This window comes from Schistocerca gregaria, chromosome 7 (genome assembly GCF_023897955.1).
Source record: "Schistocerca gregaria isolate iqSchGreg1 chromosome 7, iqSchGreg1.2, whole genome shotgun sequence".
Classification (NCBI taxonomy): Eukaryota; Metazoa; Arthropoda; class Insecta; order Orthoptera; family Acrididae; genus Schistocerca; species Schistocerca gregaria.
In genome coordinates this window covers 84,843,999-84,864,146 of record NC_064926.1, presented here as the reverse complement: position 1 = coordinate 84,864,146, position 20,148 = coordinate 84,843,999, and the positions used below count along the sequence as shown (strand labels likewise).

Genomic DNA, 20,148 nt, shown 5'->3' with positions numbered 1-20,148 from the left:
CTCGTCTATTACCTTCTGGAGCTGTGAGGACGGGGCGTGAGTCGTGCTTGGGTAGCTCAGTTGGTAGAGCAGTTGCCCACGAAAGGCAAAGGTCCCGAGTTCGAGTCTCGGTCCGGCACACAGTTTTAATCTGCCAGGAAGTTTCACATCAGGGCACACTCCGCTGCTGAGTGAAAATCTCATTCGGGTATTATCGATAAGTGTTAACTGAATATTCAAAATCCTATACTATTGCCAAACCCTTAAATGACACTTTGGAGAATCTAAATATACAAGTGTAACAGGAAGATATTGATAATACGTCTATGATGGTTACGTTTCACCCGGTATTTAGACCGTAAAATATGCTAATCGAAGTTTGAGAAGGATACAATTCACAGGGTACTTAGTTTCATTTTCTGCATGTCACCAGCCTTAGGCTACGACTCATAAAGTGGCGACCAGCTGTCTGCGAGGCCCGTGCGGTCAGTCCTGGAGGCTTGACGTCCCGTCACGCACCAGCCACCAGCCACCGGCCGCGCCGCCCACACGGCTCAGCTCTCGGCCCTCGGCTGCAGACACGCAGCGGCCGCAAGAAGCCGGCAGGCACGCGCCTCCGCTGCCCACGCCGACACTGCTCCTCCGTCACTCGCTGTCCGTCTCGTCACCTGCCAGACAGCTCCATCAGCACGCAGGACTCACTGCCAGGACTCGACCAGCGACGACAACGATCGCTATAAAATACTGGTTTCCACGTATTAGGTAAGTAATCGAAAGTGACTCTTCGAAATGTAAAGTAATTGCCTCCAAGAGAAAGCTTGTCATCAGCCCTGTTGTTTTTAGTGAACATAGCTTTCTCTCAGCTATGGGTACGTCTTTTTCCATTAGTTTTGTGCCCCTCCTCCTCCATCGCTCCAAGGAGTCCCGTATTCCTACCAAGTAACTGGGATTTGGCTGCTATAAAACTACTGTAATCAGAAGTGTTATATCCTGATTTTCTGAGAAGCGAGTGATTTATTATAGAGCGCTGCTGATGTTTAGTAGTTTTTGACTTAACAATTTAATCAGATTTAAAACAAAGTTGTTTCATATTTTCGACTATTGTATATAACAACAGTATTAATGTTGTTGTTGTGGTCTTCAGTCCTGAAACTGGTTTGATGCAGCTCTCCATGCTACTCTATCCTGTGTAAGCTTCTTCACCTCCCAGTACCTACTGCAACCTACATCCTTCTGAATCTGCTTAGTGTAGTCATCTCTTGGTCTCCCACTACGATTTTTACCCCCCATGCTGCCCTCCAATACTAAATTGGTGAACCCTTGATGCCTCAGAACATGTCCTACCAACCGATCCCTTCTTCTGGTCAAGTTGTGCCACACACTTCTCTTCTCCCCAATCCGATTCAATACATCCTCATTAATTATGTGATCTACCCATATAATCTTCAGCATTCTTCTGAAGCACCATATTTCGAAAGCTTCTATTCTCTTCTTGTCCAAACTATTTATCGTCCATGATTCACTTCCATACATGGCTACACTCCATTTAAATACTTTCAGAAATGACTTCCTGACACTTAAATCTATACTCGATGTTAACAAACTTATCTTCTTCAGAAACGCTTCCCTTGCCATTGCCAGTCTACATTTTATATCCTCTCTACTTCGACCATCATCAGTTATTTTGCTCCCCAAATCCTACTTCGACCATCATCATTTATTTTGCTCCCCAAATAGCAAAACTCCTTTACTACTTTAAGTGTCTCATTTCCTAATCTAATTCCCTCAGCATCACCCGACTTAATTCGACTACATTCCATTATCCTCGTTTTGCTTTTGTTGATGGTCATCTTATATCCTTCTATCAAGACACTATCCATTCCGTTCAACTGCTCTTCCAAGTCCTTTGCTGTCTATGACAAAATTACGATGTCATCGGCGAACCTCAAAGTTTTTATTTCTTCTCCATGGACTTTAATACCTACTCCGAATTTTTCTTTTGTTTCCTTCACTGCTTGCTCAAAATACATATTGAATAACATCGGGGATAGACTACGGCCCTGTCTCACTCCCTTCCCAACCACTGCTTCCCTTTCATGTCCCTCGACTCTTATAACTGCCATCTGGTTTCTGTACAAATTGTAAATAGCCTTTCGCTCCCTGTATTTTACCCCTGCCACCTTCAGAATTTGAAAGAGGGTATTCCAGTCAACATTGTCAAAAGCTTTCTCTAAGTCTACAAATGCTAGAAACGTAGGTTTGCCCTTCCTTAATCTAGCTTCTAAGATAAGTCGTAGGGTCAGTATTGCCTCATGTGTTCCAACATTTCAACAGAATCCAAACTGATCTTCCCCGAGGTCGGCTTCTACTAGTTTTTCCATTCGTCTGTAAAGAACTCGCCTTAGTATTTTGCAGCTGTGACTTATTAAACTGATAGTTCGGTAATTTTCACATCTGTCAACACCTGCTTTCTTTGGGACTGGAACTATTATATTCTTCTTGAAGTCTGAGGGTATTTCGCCTGTCTCATACATCTTGCTCACCAGATGGTAGAGTTTTGTCAGGACTGGCTCTCCCAAGGCCGTCAGTAGTTCCAATGGAATGTGGTCTACTCCAGAGGCCTTGTTTCGACTCAGGTGTTTGAGAGCTCTGTCAAATTCTTCACGCAGTATCGTATCTCCCATTTCATCTTCATCTACATCCTCTTCCATTTCCATAATATTGTCCACAATTACATCGCCCTTGTATAGACCCTCTATATACTCCTTCCACCTTTCTGCTTTCCCTTCTTTGGTTAGAACTGGGTTTCAATCTGAGCTCTTAATATTCATACAAGTGGTCCCCTTTTCTCCAAAGGTCTCTTTAATTTTCCTGTAGGCAGTATCTATCTTACCCCTAGTGAGATAAGGGTCTACATCCTTACATTTTTTCCTCTAGCCATCCCTGCTTAGCCATTTTGCACTTCCTGTCGATGTCATTTTTGAGACGTTTGTATTCCTTTTTGCCTGCCTCATTTACTGCATTTTTATATTTTCTCCTTTCATCAATTAAATTCAATATTTCTTCTGTTACCCAAGGATTTCTACTAGCCCTCGTCTTTTTACCTACTTGATCATCTGCTGCCTTCACTACTTCATCCCTCAAAGCTACCCATTCTTCTTCTATTGTATTTCTTTCCCCCATTCCTGTCAATTGCTCCCTTATGCTCTCCTTGAAACTCCGTACAACCTCTGCTTCTTTTAGTTTGTCCAGGTTCCATCTCCTTAAATTCCCACCTTTTTGCAGTTTCTTCACTTTTAATCTACAGGTCATAACCAACAGATTGTGGTCAGAGTCCACATCTGCCCCTGGAAATGTCTTACAATTTAAAACCTGGTTCCTAAATCTATGTCGTACCATTATTTAATATATCTGAAATCTGTCAGTATCTCCAGGCTTCTTCCATGTATAGCAGTATTGATATAGAGCACAGGGCTACAGATTTCACAGTTTCGAATAGGAGGGAACGAGAATGGTTTTGAAACTGAAACCATGCAAGACTGAATCAAGACATGTGGAATCAATCATAAAACTCTCGGCTTTTCAAAATATAAATCTAAAACACATATCAGAAGCCTTTGTATAACATCAGATGTAAATGCAACATGCTGCCGTGTACTGCTCCTTAATTCATGTGAAGATATTGAAGCTTGCACCATCCTGTAGACATATTTCCACTTCAGAAGCAGCTAAAAGCCCTTTTATTGCTGAGTAGTCATGATTGTGAAGATACTCATACTTAGCTGAAAAAATATAAAAAAGTAATGCAGTTCTCTGTTTGACATTTGAAATAAATTGAGCACAAATATATTACACGCTAACCAGTGACGCTCCAATTAGGTCATTTCATCGTTAAATACTTCATATCGATGATTCGACTGAAATTTGTACTGTGACATTTCTTTTGCTTCAAATGGTTCAAATGGCTCTAAGCACTGTGGCACTTAACATCTGAGGTCATCAGTCCCTTCGATTTAGAACTACGTAAACCTGACTAACCTAAGGACATCACACACATCCATGCTCGAGGCAGGATTCGAACCTGCGACCGTAGTAGCAGCGCGGTTCCGGACTGATGTGCCTGGAACCACTCGGATAGAAATGCCGGATTTCTTTTGGAAATATTTGAAATTTGTGGTAAGATACTATGTGACCAAGCTGCTGAAGTTATCGGTCACTAGGCTTACACACTACTTAATCTAAGTTTAAGTAACTTACGCTAAGGACAACACATACACTCATGCCCGAGGCAGGACTCGAACCTTCGACGGGGGCAAGCCACGCTAACCGTTGTAGATACCTGAGACCGTGCGGCTACTCCGCTGACATTTCTTTGATTCTTTTTTTCTTTTTTTAAAAATCTAAACTCGGCTTTCTTCTTCGATGCATGTTTCTACTTTTTTATTTGAATCCTACTTGCTCACCTGGTGTTGCCCTGCTACTGATTTAGTATCACATTACCAACCCCATCACACCACCACGCAGATGTGATAGAGATAGTTTTAGTCGTTGTTTTTCGAGATATGTTCAGTGGGGTCGACAGTCAAAGCAAATTCATGAATTAAAACATTCCTGTGTACGGGCTGTCATTAGCTCGATTAAACTATGCCTTTATTTTGAAATCTGCCCTTCTGCATCGTTTCGGCTGTGTAATCATTTTCTAAAGTACGGTGTATCCCGTTTCCTCATTGTGCCAAGTTGGTTTGAAACTGTTCATGTATCGTGCACTTATGCCTCAGACGTCACATAATTCCCATCATCAACCTCTAACTCATTCCTATAGGTAAATTGTTGTACGAACTGTTGCCGTTCTTCACATACCACCAGGCCTCCATTTTTAGACTTGTGACAGTATTATACAGGCCTACAAGCAGTTACAAATTTAGTTGATGCATCCATAACTTGCAGAAACGATAGGGACTGACCGCTACTTTGCACTGCTCAAGCACAATTGATCTCCCCTTATAGCTTCATCTCTGTGCCCTGTCACGCAACGGGTACGCCGTTGCCACTCTCTGACAGCACGTGCGACAATATGAGCGTGAACTAATAAAACCGACGAGGTCGCCATTGGACTCTGAGCGCACAATGAACTACGCTAAGTCAGGATAAAATTGTTTTTATTAGAACGGCCACGCACGACCTTCAATACATTTTGAATAACCTTGCAGAGTCATTATTTATATCTTAGACGATCGTTATATGCCAAGAACGGGTAAGTACCAATTCTTCCAGCGGCAGCGAAGCAAGCCGCTTCATACGAGGGTGTGTCAAATGAAAACCTTAAGCTTGTAATAACAAAACGAAATTTTGCGCCGCTATCCTGTAAGTTGCTAAGCGTGCTAAAAACAGCGTGCAGAATGGCCTGTAGGTGGCAGCATAGTGGAGGTGCACACATACCGTTGCAGTATCAGTATAAAGATGGCCGCCCCACTTGCGGCTTGAACCAGGGAAGAACAGCGTTCTATTATTCAGATTTTGCGTAGTGAAGGTGTGAAACCTATTGAAATTCATCGACGAATGAAGGTTCAGTGCGGTGATGCATGTTTGTCACAGTAGCAAGTCTACGAATGGAGTAGGAAGTTCGCAAATGGTGTGACTTCAGTGGCAGATGCTCCTCGTCCAGGTCAGGCACAACGAGTTGTGACTCCACAGAACATTGCAGTAGTTGAAGCGATAGTCAAGGAGAATCGCCGAGTGACACTGAATGACACTGCAGCATGTTTACGGATAAGTCATGGGTCAGCACACCACATTGTGCATGATGTGCTCCAGTTTCACAAAGTGTCTGCAAAATGGGTGCCACGCCAGCTGACTCCTGAAATGAGAGAACGACGTGTTGATGCTTGTGAAGAACTTCTTCGGCGCTTTATACGAGAAGGTGATGGCATCCTTGCAAGAATCGTTACTGGGGACGAAACCTGGTTTCACTTTCTCATCACCAAAACCAAAGAAGTATCGAACAGAACCATCAGCAGGGAAGGTTATGCTGACTCTCTTTCGGGACGAAAAAGGCGTCATTTTGGAACATTAGATGCCTAGAGGGACCACTGTCACCAGTGCATCATACACAAATCTCCTAAAAAATCATCTGCCGCCTGCAATGAAATCAAAGCGACGTGGATTGCTGTCAGCAGGTGTCCTTTTGCAACATGAAAATGCAAGGCCCCACACTGTCCGTACAACAGTTTCAACAATCACAGATCTGTATTTTGAGTTTCTTCCTCATCCATCATACTCACCAGACCTTGCCCCAAGTGATTTCAATATGTTTGGACCATTCAAAGACGCAATGAGAGGACAGAAGTTCCGTTCTGATGAAGAGGTACGCCACGCGGTGCACAAGTGGTTGCGCTGATAACCAAAAGAATTTTTTCTAAAGGCATTTATGCACTTTGTAAGCACTGGAGGACTTGAATTGAGCGTGGGGGAGATTATGTTGAAACTGGATACAGCTTTGTACCACCTCTTAACTGTATATAATATTTAAAAAGTATTTAAGGTTTTCATTTGACGCACCGTCTTACACAACATGAAGTGTAATACTACAGGCAAACTTTTCTGGCAGATCTTGTGTGTCACGGCAGACGACAGTCTTTAGTGTCTACCACTCTTGAGGGCCCAGGATGAATGACTTCCGCGATTCCTACCGTCCTCTGACCGTCTCGCACAACAAAAGTTTTGGCCAGATAATCAGGGACTCATACAATCTTCAACATTACTTTAGCTGTCAGTCTCTCTCTGCAGTATATTAACTGCGGCTCTGAAAAAGTAATTAATTTTTCGAAATGATTTTTGTGGAGACCAATTTCGTTGCCTGTAATTCTCGAAGTTTGGAAGCTCTTTTTGTGGTATCATCCAAAGATATCGGTGCTTCACCACAGTCGGCAACGTCCAACGACACCGCAGGCACTAGCCATGTCTCACTCTCGCCCGCAAAGACGAATGTGAGAGGCTGAGGAATGCACACCTTCTCCCTCAGCACGACAGCACTCTCCCACAAATGTCAATATAAAGCGAAGAGTGGAAGCACTCGCCCCAATTCCTCACTTCAGCTATAGCAGTCAACATCACGTCTCAAATGGTGATGTTCTCTTGTAAATGTTGTACATTGTACTTCAAGACATAAGTTTGTTAATTAGTGCGTGAGACGATACTTTAAGCATCGCTCGTGCGAAAGTCGGCTTCCCTTTCGCTCACATGATACACTCCTGGAAATTGAAATAAGAACACCATGAATTCATTGTCCCAGGAAGGGGAAACTTTATTGACACATTCCTGGGGTCAGATACATCACATGATCACACTGACAGAACCACAGGCACATAGACACAGGCAACAGAGCATGCACAATGTCGGCACTAGTACAGTGTATATCCACCATTCGCAGCAATGCAGGCTGCTATTCTCCCACGGAGACGATCGAAGAGATGCTGGATGTAGTCCTGTAGAACGGCTTGCCATGCCATTTCCACCTGGCGCCTCAGTTGGACCAGCGTTCGTGCTGGACGTGCACACCGCGTGAGACGACGCTTCATCCAGTCCCAAACATGCTCAATGGGGGACAGATCCGGAGGTCTTGCTGGCCAGGGTAGTTGACTTACACCTTCTAGAGCACGTTGGGTGGCACAGGATACATCCTGACGTGCATTGTCCTATTGGAACAGCAAGTTCCCTTGCCGGTCTAGGAATGGTAGAACGATGGGTTCTATGACGGTTTGGATGTACCGTGCACTATTCAGTGTCCCCTCGACGATCAACAGAGGTGTACGGCCAGTGTAGGAGATCGCTCCCCACACCATGATGCCGGGTGTTGGCCCTGTGTGCCTCGGTCGTATGCAGTCCTGATTGTGGCGCTCACCTGCACGGTGCCAAACACGCATACGACCATCATTGGCACCAAGGCAGAAGCGACTCTCATCGCTGAAGACGACACGTCTCCATTCGTCCCTCCATTCACGCTTGTCGCGACACCACTGGAGGCGGGATGCACGATGTTGGGGCGTGAGCGGAAGGCAGCCTAACGGTGTGTGGGACCGTAGCCCAGCTTCATGGAGACGGTTGCGAATGGTCCTCGCCGATACCCCAGGAGCAACAGTGTCCCTAATTTGCTGGGAAGTGGCGGTGCGGTCCCCTGCGGCACTGCGTACGATCCTACGGTCTTGGCGTGCATCCGTGCGTCGCTGCGGTCCGGTCCCAGGTCGACGGGCACGTGCACCTTCCGCCGACCACTGGCGACGACATCGATGTACTGTGGAGACCTCACGCCCCACGTGTTGAGCAATTCGGTGGTACGTCCACCCGGCCTCCCGCATGCCCACTATACGCCCTCGCTCAAAGTCCGTCAACTGCACATACGGTTCACGTCCAGGCTGTCGCGGCATGCTACCAGTGTTAAAGACTGCGATGGAGCTCCGTATGCCACGGCAAACTGGCTGACACTGACGGCGGCGGTGAACAAATGCTGCGCAGCTAGCGCCATTCGACGGCCAACATCGCGGTTCCTGGTGTGTCCGCTGTGCCGTGCGTGTGATCATTGCTTGTACAGCCCTCTCGCAGTGTCCGGAGCAAGTATGGTGGGTCTGACACACCGGTGTCAATGTGTTCTTTTTTCCATTTCCAGGAGTGTATAATGAGGATTATGAATGGAGGGAAACAGGCAATTTCCATATTTCTAGATTTCCGGAAAGCATTTGACACTGTGGGTCATTGCAGGCTCTTAATGAAGGTACGTGAGTATGTAATAAGTACACAGATATGTGAGTGGCTCGAAGACTTTTTAAGTAATAGAACCTAGTATGTCGTCCTCGATGGCTAGTGTTCATCAGAGAGAAAGGTATCGCCAGGAGTGTCCCAGGGAAGTGTGACAGGACCGCTGCTGTTCTCTATATACACATTTGGTGGACGGCGTGGGCAGCAATCTGCGGTTGTTAGCTGATGTGTCCGCGGCGTACCGGAAGGTGATGAAGTTGATTGCTTGTATGAAGATAAGAGATGAAATAGAAAAAATTTCCAGTAGGCGTGATGAATTGCAGGATAGCAATAAACGTGAAAAAACGTAAGTTAATGCTGATGAGTAGGAAGATCAAACCTGTAATATTCGGACACAGTATTACTATTGTCCTGCTTCACACAGTCAAGTCGTTTAAATATATGGGCGTAACGTGAAAAGCGATATGGCAATGACGAGCATACGAGAACTGTGGTAGGGAAGAGGAGTGATGGACGTCGGTTTACGGGAGAATTTTAGGAAAGAGTTCTTCACCTGTAAACGAGACCGCATGTAGGACGCTGGTGCGATCTATTTTTGAGCACTGCTCGAGTGGTTGGGATCTGTAACAGATAGGACTGAAGGAAGACATCAAAGCAACTCAGAGGCGAGCTGCTAGATTTCTTCAAGGTAGTTTCAACCAACACGCAAGTACTACAGGGATGCTTCGGGAACCCAAATGGGAATCGCTGGATTGAAGGCGACGTCCTTTTCGAGAATCAATATTGATAAAATTTAGAGAACGGGCATTTGAAGCTGACTGCCGATCGATTCTATTGCCATCAACGAACATTGCGCGGAAGGCTCTCGAAGATAAGATACAAGAAGTTAGGGCTCATACGGAGGCATACAGATAGTCGTTTTCTCCGTCGCTCTGTTTATGAATGGAGCAGGAAAGAAAATGACAATTTGTGGTACAGGGTACCCTCCGCCACGCACCGTACCATGTCTTGCGGTGTATCTATGCAGACGTAGATGTTATACAGGTAGTCAATGACAGCTGTATATTACTATGCAGTCCTGTGGCGAAGGATTGTGTCAAGTTATCTTTTTATCATTCTTGTAATGAAGTAAACTAATATTTTTTCTGGTGTGTTTCTGTTTAACCATTTCCCAGGGCAATCAAAGATGTCACAGTTATCGCAAGAAAAATGTAGTTTCGGCTCGTCAAACAGTTTTCGTACTAAGTAGTACATACACAGTTTGAATGCAGTGCTTTTATTAGCTGGCTCAGTTTCTGGCAAACACTCAAAGAATAAAAAAATTCTGTGTGTGTGTTTAGGGGGGGGGGGGGGGGAAGACAGGTAGGTAGGTCGGTAGATAGGTAGATAGGTAAATAGATGGATAGGTAAATAGACTGATAGATAGAGAGATATTGAGGCGGGGAGCGGGCGGAAACGGCGGCGTGCCAATTACTCTAGAACTTAGCACTGACGCTAGTGTATCTACCAAAACACGCTTCAGCATAAACCACGTTACTAGAGAAACTAAAGACTTACGCATTTTTTCGTATATCTTGATGTTAAAAGGAGGTAAGATATATGGAGGTAACAAATGAATGCATAGTAGGAATAATAAGCGGATAAGTGCTTGAACTTGTATCGGAAGATGTTCTTAGTCCTCCCTAAACGAACAGGTCCTCCCGAACAATTTTTTTTCACAATGGGAAAGAAGCGAGGTGGGGAAATTCTAGAAGCCACCAATATTCCAATAAGTGGTACAGGTAATTGATGACGTCGGGAGCAACAGGAATGCATACACAATGAGAACGCCACAGGATAGATGATACTGGGCTGAATAAAAGCAACCGAAGGAACTGTGATTTTAGAAAGAATTACGCTCTGCTAGTAATTGGAGGCGAAATTAGGCCATTATGAAAAAGATATGTCTTTATGTAATAATAAAACGTTTAAACCAAAGTTGATTAGGCCAAAGGTGGACACGAATGACGTGGAAACGTCTCGCCAGCATCATCACGGGAAAGACATTATCAAATGATCAAGCCTCTAATAATTTGTATAAAATGACCGGGAGGAAGCTCATGTCCGCGAGGTGAATGAAGGTAATTATTAAGGAGCTGAAACTGCACGAGGAAAATAGAGTGGAGGAGGAACGGGTCGCAAAGAACCGGTGTTCAGTAGCGGGCGGGTGACTGGCTGCTTGAGAAACAGGGCACGCACCGCCGCCCACGCCACCGCAGGGGGCCATACGTCTCTGTCAGCGGGCGGATGGCTCTGCAATCACTGCGTGAGCAGTGATACGGTCAGCCGGCGCCCGTGCGACAACCTACGCTCGATCCTCAGAGCAGGCGGCTGCTCGGGAAAAATCACAACACCGATAAACATGAGCCACACAAACGATGCGACATCAGGGGTACGCTATACAAATGTAAGCGATTTGCATTACGTAGCGACAGCGTATCGATACGCTGGGCTGCCGTGTACAAAATGGTCATAACTGAACAATGCTGGGAGCAGATTTGTGGAACTAGAGTCGAATACAATAAAGAACAAAATAATTATGAGTGAACAGAACAGTGTAGATATGGCGAAAGTAGAGGTGAAGAAAGCATCGATGACTGAGAAAACTTTCGAGCTTATAGGAAAAAGAAAAAAAAAAAAGAAACTTGTGAACGAGTGGGAAAGCAGCAGCATAGATAGCTTAGGAATGAAATTGACAGGGATTGCGAACAGAGTAGATCAGATTCAAAGTCATCTAAAGATATTGGGAAAGATATGACTGCAACAAAAATTCAACAGGGCGTATTGGATGATTGAACGTATTAAGTGTATTGTTTTTTATGTCCGAGGTGCAGATGGAAAATATCTAGCAAATGCAGGAGAAAAGGCAGACGGCAAGAGTATGGCAAAGCCGTGTGTAATGATGAGCTGTCTGAAAGTGTGTCAAAAGAGAAAGAGGAAGTTGGTATGGAAGAAAAAGGCGAACCATAAATGCTCACCATCATCATTTTCTAAGGACTAGGCCTTATGGCTGCAGCCTCCTTTGTTGAGCGTTTTAAGTCAGCTTACTCTCTGAATTTAGGTATCACAGAATCCAGATGATTCTTCTGCGGACTTCTTCCACCTTCTTGGCTAAAACTTGTCCTCCAATATTGTGGTCAGGAATTCGCTGTGATTTATCGTGTGGCTCAAGCAGTTTGTTTTCCTTTCTTCTGTGGTAGTGATCAATTCCCTTGTTTCATCTACTTTCTTGTGGGCCCATTCGTTCGATTTCTTTCTGTTTTCAACTTATTTTGAGCATCTCCTCCACATTAACATTTCCAATGCTTCCACGTGTCTGTCTGACTAGGCCCCATATCTCATAGCGGCGTAAAACCCAAACAAATGTGGTGATGAATTTTTGAATATCAATGTGTCTGTTTGTCATAACTTTTTTCTTGTTACTGAAGTCCTGTTCAGCGAGGGCAATTCTTCTGGTTTCAATGATGTATCTACTGAGGCATATGAATGAAACTGAAGCTCAGGCTTGGAGGATAATCCAAAAGTAAAGGCTTCTATAGATCTGATTCATCTGCATTGTCAGCAACCTTTGCTGAGTAAAAGCGGGCATCAGGTTTCGCTTTATTGGTTGTGAGTGCATATGACTTCTCGAATAAAGATATCCTCATCTGATCGAGATGAGAGTTCGGTATGTGGAGGGACTACAATGGTGTTTTTAACGGCACTTTTATCAGCTTTTCCTGAGAAATTAAGGAAATCAAATCTTCCGGAAGAAAAAAGAAAGAAGTATCTCAGAAAAGAATATACTTATCTGAAGCAAATTTCGGTATCCAAATTGATGGAAAACAGTTACTAAAGGAAGTTAGTAACATGAAAATCAAGCTACAAAGAAAAAGAGATAGGAACACAGAAAGCTTGATGGACTTCTACGAGGAGATTGGGATCCCACAGTGAGATGGATTCCAGTTCAGTTGGAACATTACATGGTGCGTTACTAATACTTATTTGGATTCAGGTTAAATAAAGTATACACATTCTTTAATGTTAAAAGAAAATTGTTTTACAGTTTTTTTGAAATTCTAATAACCAGAAGCATTGACACTAGGACACGCACTGTTCACGTTAAGACCCTTGTATGTAGAGTACACAAAACGACGTAGTAAGAGTTATTTCCAACTTTTACAAATATTAGGCGAACAAGATTAATCACGACTGCCTTATAAAGTTGATAACGGAAACCTGATTTACACGGGGGAAACGAAATAGTCTCTCTGTATTTCTGTATCTTCTCTATTATTATTATTATTATTATTATTATTATTATTGTTCTTGTTATTAGTAGTAGTAGTAGTAGCCTGCAACATTAAACGTTGTCTGATATCCTATCGCTGACTGCACTCACTGTGTTTTATGTCAGAGTTATTCCAGTGTAAGGAGTTTAGAAGCCTCATGCAATTATTTATACAGTATTTTGTAGACTATACTGTTTTATTTATAATGCTTTCTTCGCGAGAAAAATTCGAATTTAGTTGCTAATTGTGGTAATTACATAAGCTTAATGTGACATATAAGAGTCAGTTTATTACTCAGTATCCTTAAGTGTAGTGGCTACAGCTAACTTAGGCAACAAACATTTTGTAACTGTTTCGAAGAAAATTTTCCTCTTTTCTTTGTAACATACATCTTCATAAAAAGACACGCTATTGCTATATACATCTTAGGCATGCATATATATAATTCTAGGAACAGGTGTTACACCTCATGCTCCCCCATCATCTTCCTGATCTAGAGAAAATCAAGCCACCACCTTTGAAGGAAGCAAAATATTTGTCTGAAGCAGGTGAGACAAAGGTGCTGCTGCCACTGTAGTAGTTGATAATGAGAAGGACGGAAACGGAAAAAAGAGCTACGACAACGAACTTCCTTAATGCAAAGAAGAACAACGAAAACAATGCGTAGGAGGGGAAAATAAAAAATAGGTATAATATGTATGCTGTCCTTTAGACCTTGTTACCAATAGCTTGTTGAGGACGATTACCAGTTTTGTATGTCTTCGTAAGTAAAATAATTCAGAATCCTGCGTTTTGTGTTAGAACTGCAATTCATCTTTTTCAATTCCTCTCCTAAGAATTTCCCTCTCAGCTACACGCACTTCTTTTTTTAAATTTCCATTCTCATTGAATTATGTGCAGTATCTTCAAAATCATCTTCGCTACATTGTGCAGTAAAAAGCAGCGGACTATAATTATTGGAAGATTTGATAAAGCAACCCTACACACATTATGAGAAATAGAAACTTGCCCTTAAGCTGATCGAAACAACGCTCTGTCAAGACCTTCTCATTTTTTTAAAAGCTTGTTGAATGATTTGTTGCTCTCTTCTTTTGGATTACGATAGAGGGTCACCAACCAGGTCTTGAGGCCATAGCCTTCATCACCCAAAAGAAAAGTGTTCTTAAACGGTTCCCAGACACTTGAATTTCTCCACGTAAGATTATCATCTACTGACAAGGGTTAGCTAGCTTCTTCCTCTACACTGCATATAGCCTGATCATTTATAATAGTGTAACCCTTTCTTATAAGGACATTAAACATTATGTTCTGAGACGAAGACGCTGCTGTGTTCGATTATACGAGGGTTGGAACTTAAATAGTGACAACTATTTATTCACAACCCATAAAAAAGAGTCACATGTTTTCACCTGTTACAGTCCTTCTAAGTAGTCACTAGCGTTCTGTAGAACCCGCTGCCAGCTATGTGGAAGGCGTAGTATACCGTTAGCAGAGCCTGTTCTGTTGATGGTACGAATGCAGCGGTCTACTGCCTGTCGAATCTCTGGAACATTTCTGAAGCGAATGCCACAAAGTGGTTCCTTCATCTTCAGAACCAAATCAAAGTCACAAGGATTTAAATCCGGGGAGTATGGTGGTTGGTACAGTACTTCCCAGTTCCATCGACCGAACACAGCAGCCACAGCTTGCGCTCTATGCACCCGCGCATTATAGTGCTAAATGATGGGTGGGTTGCGCAGAAAGTGTCGCCACTTCTTTCCCAAAGCTGGTGGAAGGTGATGCTCCAAGAACGAACAGAAATACTCTGCATTAACAGTCTGCCGCGGAGGAACGTAATGCGTTAGAATAACACCATCACAGTCGTACACGAGAATCACCATAACTTTATACCATCTACAGAACAGGCTCTGCTAACGACATACTCCGCCTTCCACATCGCTGATAACAAGTTATACACAACGCTGGTGACTACTTTGAAGGACAGTAACAGGTGCAAACATTAACAATATAGTATAGGCTGTGAGTAAATATTTGCCACTATTTAATCCAACTCTCGTATTTGTAATTATAACAGGCTACTTCGGTTTGATTAACATCGTAGATTATATCAGGTGGTCTAGATCTCCACATGAGACACTTATCCTAGTTGCTGTCACTAGTATACGGTGTGCGACAATAGAGCAATGAGAATGACTTTCTTCGCAAGACGTGGCAACCCTGCAGGCTTGCGTAGGCACAATTTCTTGGACCTTGGTCTATAAGCTGCTTCTAGTCCAAGCGGAACATCTATGTAACTGCTCAGTAGTTAGTTGTGCTGAAATAAGTTAAGATATGTTTGTCTCTCTCGTCACGGAAATGGAACCACATAATATTATGCAATGGTATGTCATTTCTTATGGCGTTAAATTGGGTGAAAACGCAACGACAACTTACGGTAAGCTTCAGAAGGCTTTTGGAGAGGAGGTTATGTCAAGATCTCAAGTGTTTCGTTGGCATAAAATGTTTAGTGAAGACCACTTGCTTCTTTGATTCCAAGGGAATCATTCATAAAGACTGGGTGCCTCCTGGACAAACAGTTAACCAATATTACTACGAAGAAAATTTAGAAAGACTTCGTAAAAGAGTTCTTCGTGTCCGTGCCAACACTGCTGATAATTGGATTTTGTATCACGATAATGCGCCATCCCATACTGCTCTGTCAGTACAGCAATTTTTAACCTAAAAAAAGGACAAATTGTTAAAAAATTAAAAAAAACAAGTTCAGTACTACCACAGCCATCTTATTCACCAGATATCGCTCCGTGCGACTTTTTTCTATTTCCAAGAGTCAAAACGGCGGTCAAGGTACACTATTTTCAAACAGCACAAGATGTCGAAAAAGCTGTGACGAGGGTATTAGAGGATATTACAGAATATGACTTCCAGAAATGTTACCATCAATGGCAGAAGCGCTGGAAAAGTGCATGCAATCAGAAGGGAACTACTTTGAAGGAGACAACACTGAACTTGATTAAAACGGTAAGCAACGTTTTAATCAAATCAGTCTCATTACTTTCTTGCCACACCTAGTATAAGTTTGCTTCTTTAATGTTGGTGCCGGCCGCGGTGGCCGTGCGGTTCTGGCGCTGCAGTCTGGTACCGCGGGACTGCTACGGTCGCAGGTTCGAATCCTGCCTCGGGCATGGGTGTGTGTGATGTCCTTAGGTTAGTTAGGTTTAAGTAGTTCTAAGTTCTAGGGGACTTATGACCTAAGATGTTGAGTCCCATAGTGCTCAGAGCCATTTGAACCATTTTTTTTTTAATGTTGGTGGGGCTATGGTAAGTCTTAAGATGTAGCAGGTGGAGTTATTTCTGTAGTTTTCCAATAATGCAAATTTATTTCGTAATGAGAGCTGCCAAGTAACTTCATTATCAGATGAACTTCCGTAATTGTAAAACATCAGAAATAAATGCTCCATCTCCAGCTTAACACCTACTATAGCTGCACCAACATCAAACTAGCATCTTACATATTAGTGATAGCAAATAAGATAGCGATATCATGTCGACATCAAGATCACCTGACATAACCTGACGAGGGAAATGACCTGAAGTAGGCCCATAGTAATAAAAAAATATGAACAATGTAGTGTCTTGGTCTTATAGCATAATGTATTTTGTTGTCATATGACAAGTACGACACAGTGGGCCCGTGTGAGTATAAATAAACATTTCCGTTGATATATTCCTAGCCCAACTGCATAGGTTTCTGAATTCATACGTGCGTACAGTCAATTACATCGATAGCTGTTTGACGTCTAAATTTTTCTAGGCACTTGTTTTTTTACAATCGCCACGTCATGCGGTGATCCAAAGTCAGATTTGACCATTATCTCTTTAGAAACACTACTCACTGTTTTACTCACTATAGTTCGACAAAAGCCCATATCTTCGGCTACCTCTGTTCTGACTGTAGTACTTCAGCTCTTCTTTCCGCTGTGTCTGTCAGAATGATTCTCGAAACATGAAACATTTTCTTCTTTGAAACGATATAGAGTCTTGCAATGCTGTCCAAGGGGACATTGACGTGATCTGTAGCATTTTTCGTGGCATACAATTGCTGCTATTTGAGTCATATCTGCAGTATGCAAACATGAGTCTAGGACTGACCAACCTTCACGTGTTAGCAGTTACTGCTTCTTGAATAAATATTCATGCGGTTCACCTAATGCTGACGCCAGGGCATATTTGAAAGGAAAGCTTTTTTCTTTTTTTTTTGTCTCTACAAGCTAGGGCTCCTGTTTCATACTGCTTTCATAAATTCTGAAGCTTAAACATAGACATTCGAAGGAAACGCGTTTGCTTCATTATGGTCAAACGGCCCAGTCTCTTTAGTCACAATGCTTACTAGGTATTAGAAATGACTGCTTTGCTGTATGGTATCAGATCCTGATGTTTGTTTCTCTCTCTTCATTGAATTTTTTGACAATTATTAATTTCGTGTTTGACGTGTTCACTTTCAATATTCCTTCATTCAGTGTTGTTAAAACTCGCAGATTTAGCTTAGTTTCTTCTCCGAAACTGCAGTTAATGTAATCTTATATGGAAACCTTAAAGAGTGAATTTCTTGTCCGATGATTTTTATGCCTTCTGTCTTTGGCTGAAATCTGTATACGATCTGACCAGTGAACATTTTGGACAAGTTCGGGGTCGGTGCGAAAAGTTGTCTCACTGTACTTCTAAGTCTTTACATTTACATCAACGTCTATGCCTGTACTTTGGTTTTACAGGTGTAGAATGAATCTTTTTTTCTGGCCAGTCGGGTCCAACGTTCTTCACGGTCTTAGAAAACTGCTTCCAGTTTGTTGTCGAAGGATTTCTCTATATCAAGTTTTGAAACGTACATCCTCATGTTAAGTCTTCCCTCTAGGAGAGCCCTTATTGCTAAGACAGCACGTCTAATTCCTTTTCCTTATGTAAAACTAAACTAATGCTGAGATACATGTTGTTCAGTCTTTTCCAGTCCCATTCTTATTCATATTTAGCAACATTTTAGGTGTATGCGGTTAGAATTTGTCGCAGATCTGAATGATCTGAATCATGTTAGCTGTAGTCGCTGATAGTACCTACAGAATTACTGACATCTTCGAGAGGTAAGAGAACTAGAAGATTATTATAAATGAAAGGGGTGACTTATCGTAAGACTTAAAGAAAATCATGGCCATAATATTATCAAAGATGACATAGGTGAAAAATGTGAGAATTATCGGATGATTGTTCTGACAAGCTATGCTTGTTTACTGCTTACCATAATAATACACAGAATAATTGGAAGGAAATTTAAGATGTTTTGCATGAAAATCAGTTTGAGAACCTTCAACATCGCAGCGCGTCAGCAATCATTTGTTAATATATTAAAAAACTAAAAACCCGCCCAATTCGAAGAAAGCACCAAGTGTTAAGTGTTAACCCAGGTTTCGGCGTAGATAAATGCACCTTCTTCAGAACAACAATAAAACTCACAAGTGTCTAAAAAGACCTTTGTCAATTATTAAAAGAACACCATAGCTATACATTTATAAACCAAAATGAAAAGGAAAACATAAACAATAGATATGTACAAAGTCAAAACCAGTACTTAACTTAATGGTGTACGCTCCACCTCACACCGGCCTATGTTCGTTGGGCCATGACCCGCAATAAACTGCACCTAGAAACGGTCGCTCACTTACAGGCCTGTCCCGCTATCTATGCACAAGCGCTAGACGTGGGAAGTTATTTGAATGCTCATGTGCCTACGAATACGAGAAAGTTTATACGTGGGTCGGGGCTAAATAGCCCATATATTCCCAACCGTGGAACAACGTATATCAGAAAATGGAATGGATAGAACAAGAGACGAGCTAAATAGGAGAAGAAACATAAAAATAACCGCATACGGTTGCTTATGCTAGTAATGAAACTTATATATGAAGCTACCTATGACATCAGGAGGAACTCTTAAAAACTATACCTAAAGCCAGTAGTTAGCCAGAGGGGGGGTGGGGGGGCTGAGGGGACGTAATCTAAAGGCGTCATGGTAACAAAGATCTAGGGATAAAACGTGAGGTGTGAACAGCTGGACCAACCTCGCTCGCCAATCAGCTCGCCCATGTGATAATACCCAGATCATCAGATTTACAAGTATGAAGAACAAAGGAAAGGCGAGAAACCTTCAAAAAATTTTCTATTTCTTAATAGGAGTTGGTCATTGAGGATGTTCTCTTTAATATGTTGCAGATGCTTAAAGATCTGCATTTCTTCCAAAACATCCAGTTTTAAGCCCTTAAACTCGGCATGAAGTAACTCGATATTAACTGGAGGGCACGGCGCATGAATCGTTTGCACAAGGTGTTCCGCGTAAGTAAGCCCTTAGTACCGTCAACGCTTCTAGTAGGAATAGGCTCTTTATACCTGAGACCCAGATCTCGCCCCGTTTGCCCGATGTAAAATTTTGGACAATCCCCGCATGTAATTTTATATACTCCTGATTGGGAAAGTTTATCGCTCTTACTCAGCAAGGAGCGAATTAAATTCCTATATAAACTATTATTAGTAGAAAAGGCGACTCTGAAATAATGGGCTCAGAGTAAACGCCCCAATTTGTAACTTATATTACCTATGTAAGGGATAGATATCGTTGCCACCTGTTTGTCATCTAAAGCATCCCCTAGGGTGGAAGACATAATATTATTTTTATTTTTTTTCTTGTTATACATCTGTCATACCAACTGAGGCCTATAGCCATTATTTATACCAATATTCTCAAGTGTGACCAGTTCAGTTTCTACCGCATCTGCTGCAAGAGGGATTATTAGAATGAAAAAAGGCCATCTTATGGGCGTACGTATGGGCCGAGTCTGTAGGTATAATATTGTCGGAAAACGTGTTTTTCCGAAAAATATTAAGTTCAATGCGGTTGTCAACCACAGTTAAAGTGAGGTCCAAAAAATTAAAGGACCCAGTAGCGGATTCTCGCTCAGTTGTAAAACTGTTATTATGGTGTAGCTCACTAAATATTGAAAAGAAAGGTCTACATCATTTTGAGAACCATCAGTGATTAATAGAATGTCATCAACATATCTTTTGT

General features: G+C 42.4%; 1 non-coding gene across 1 annotated transcript; it reads left to right on the top strand.

The window, feature by feature from the left end:
- The first annotated feature begins 44 nt into the window (after positions 1-44).
- Positions 45-119, top strand: Trnas-cga (transfer RNA serine (anticodon CGA)). Its single transcript has one exon. It is a non-coding gene; the product is annotated as a tRNA-Ser (tRNA).
- The last annotated feature ends 20,029 nt before the right edge of the window (positions 120-20,148 follow it).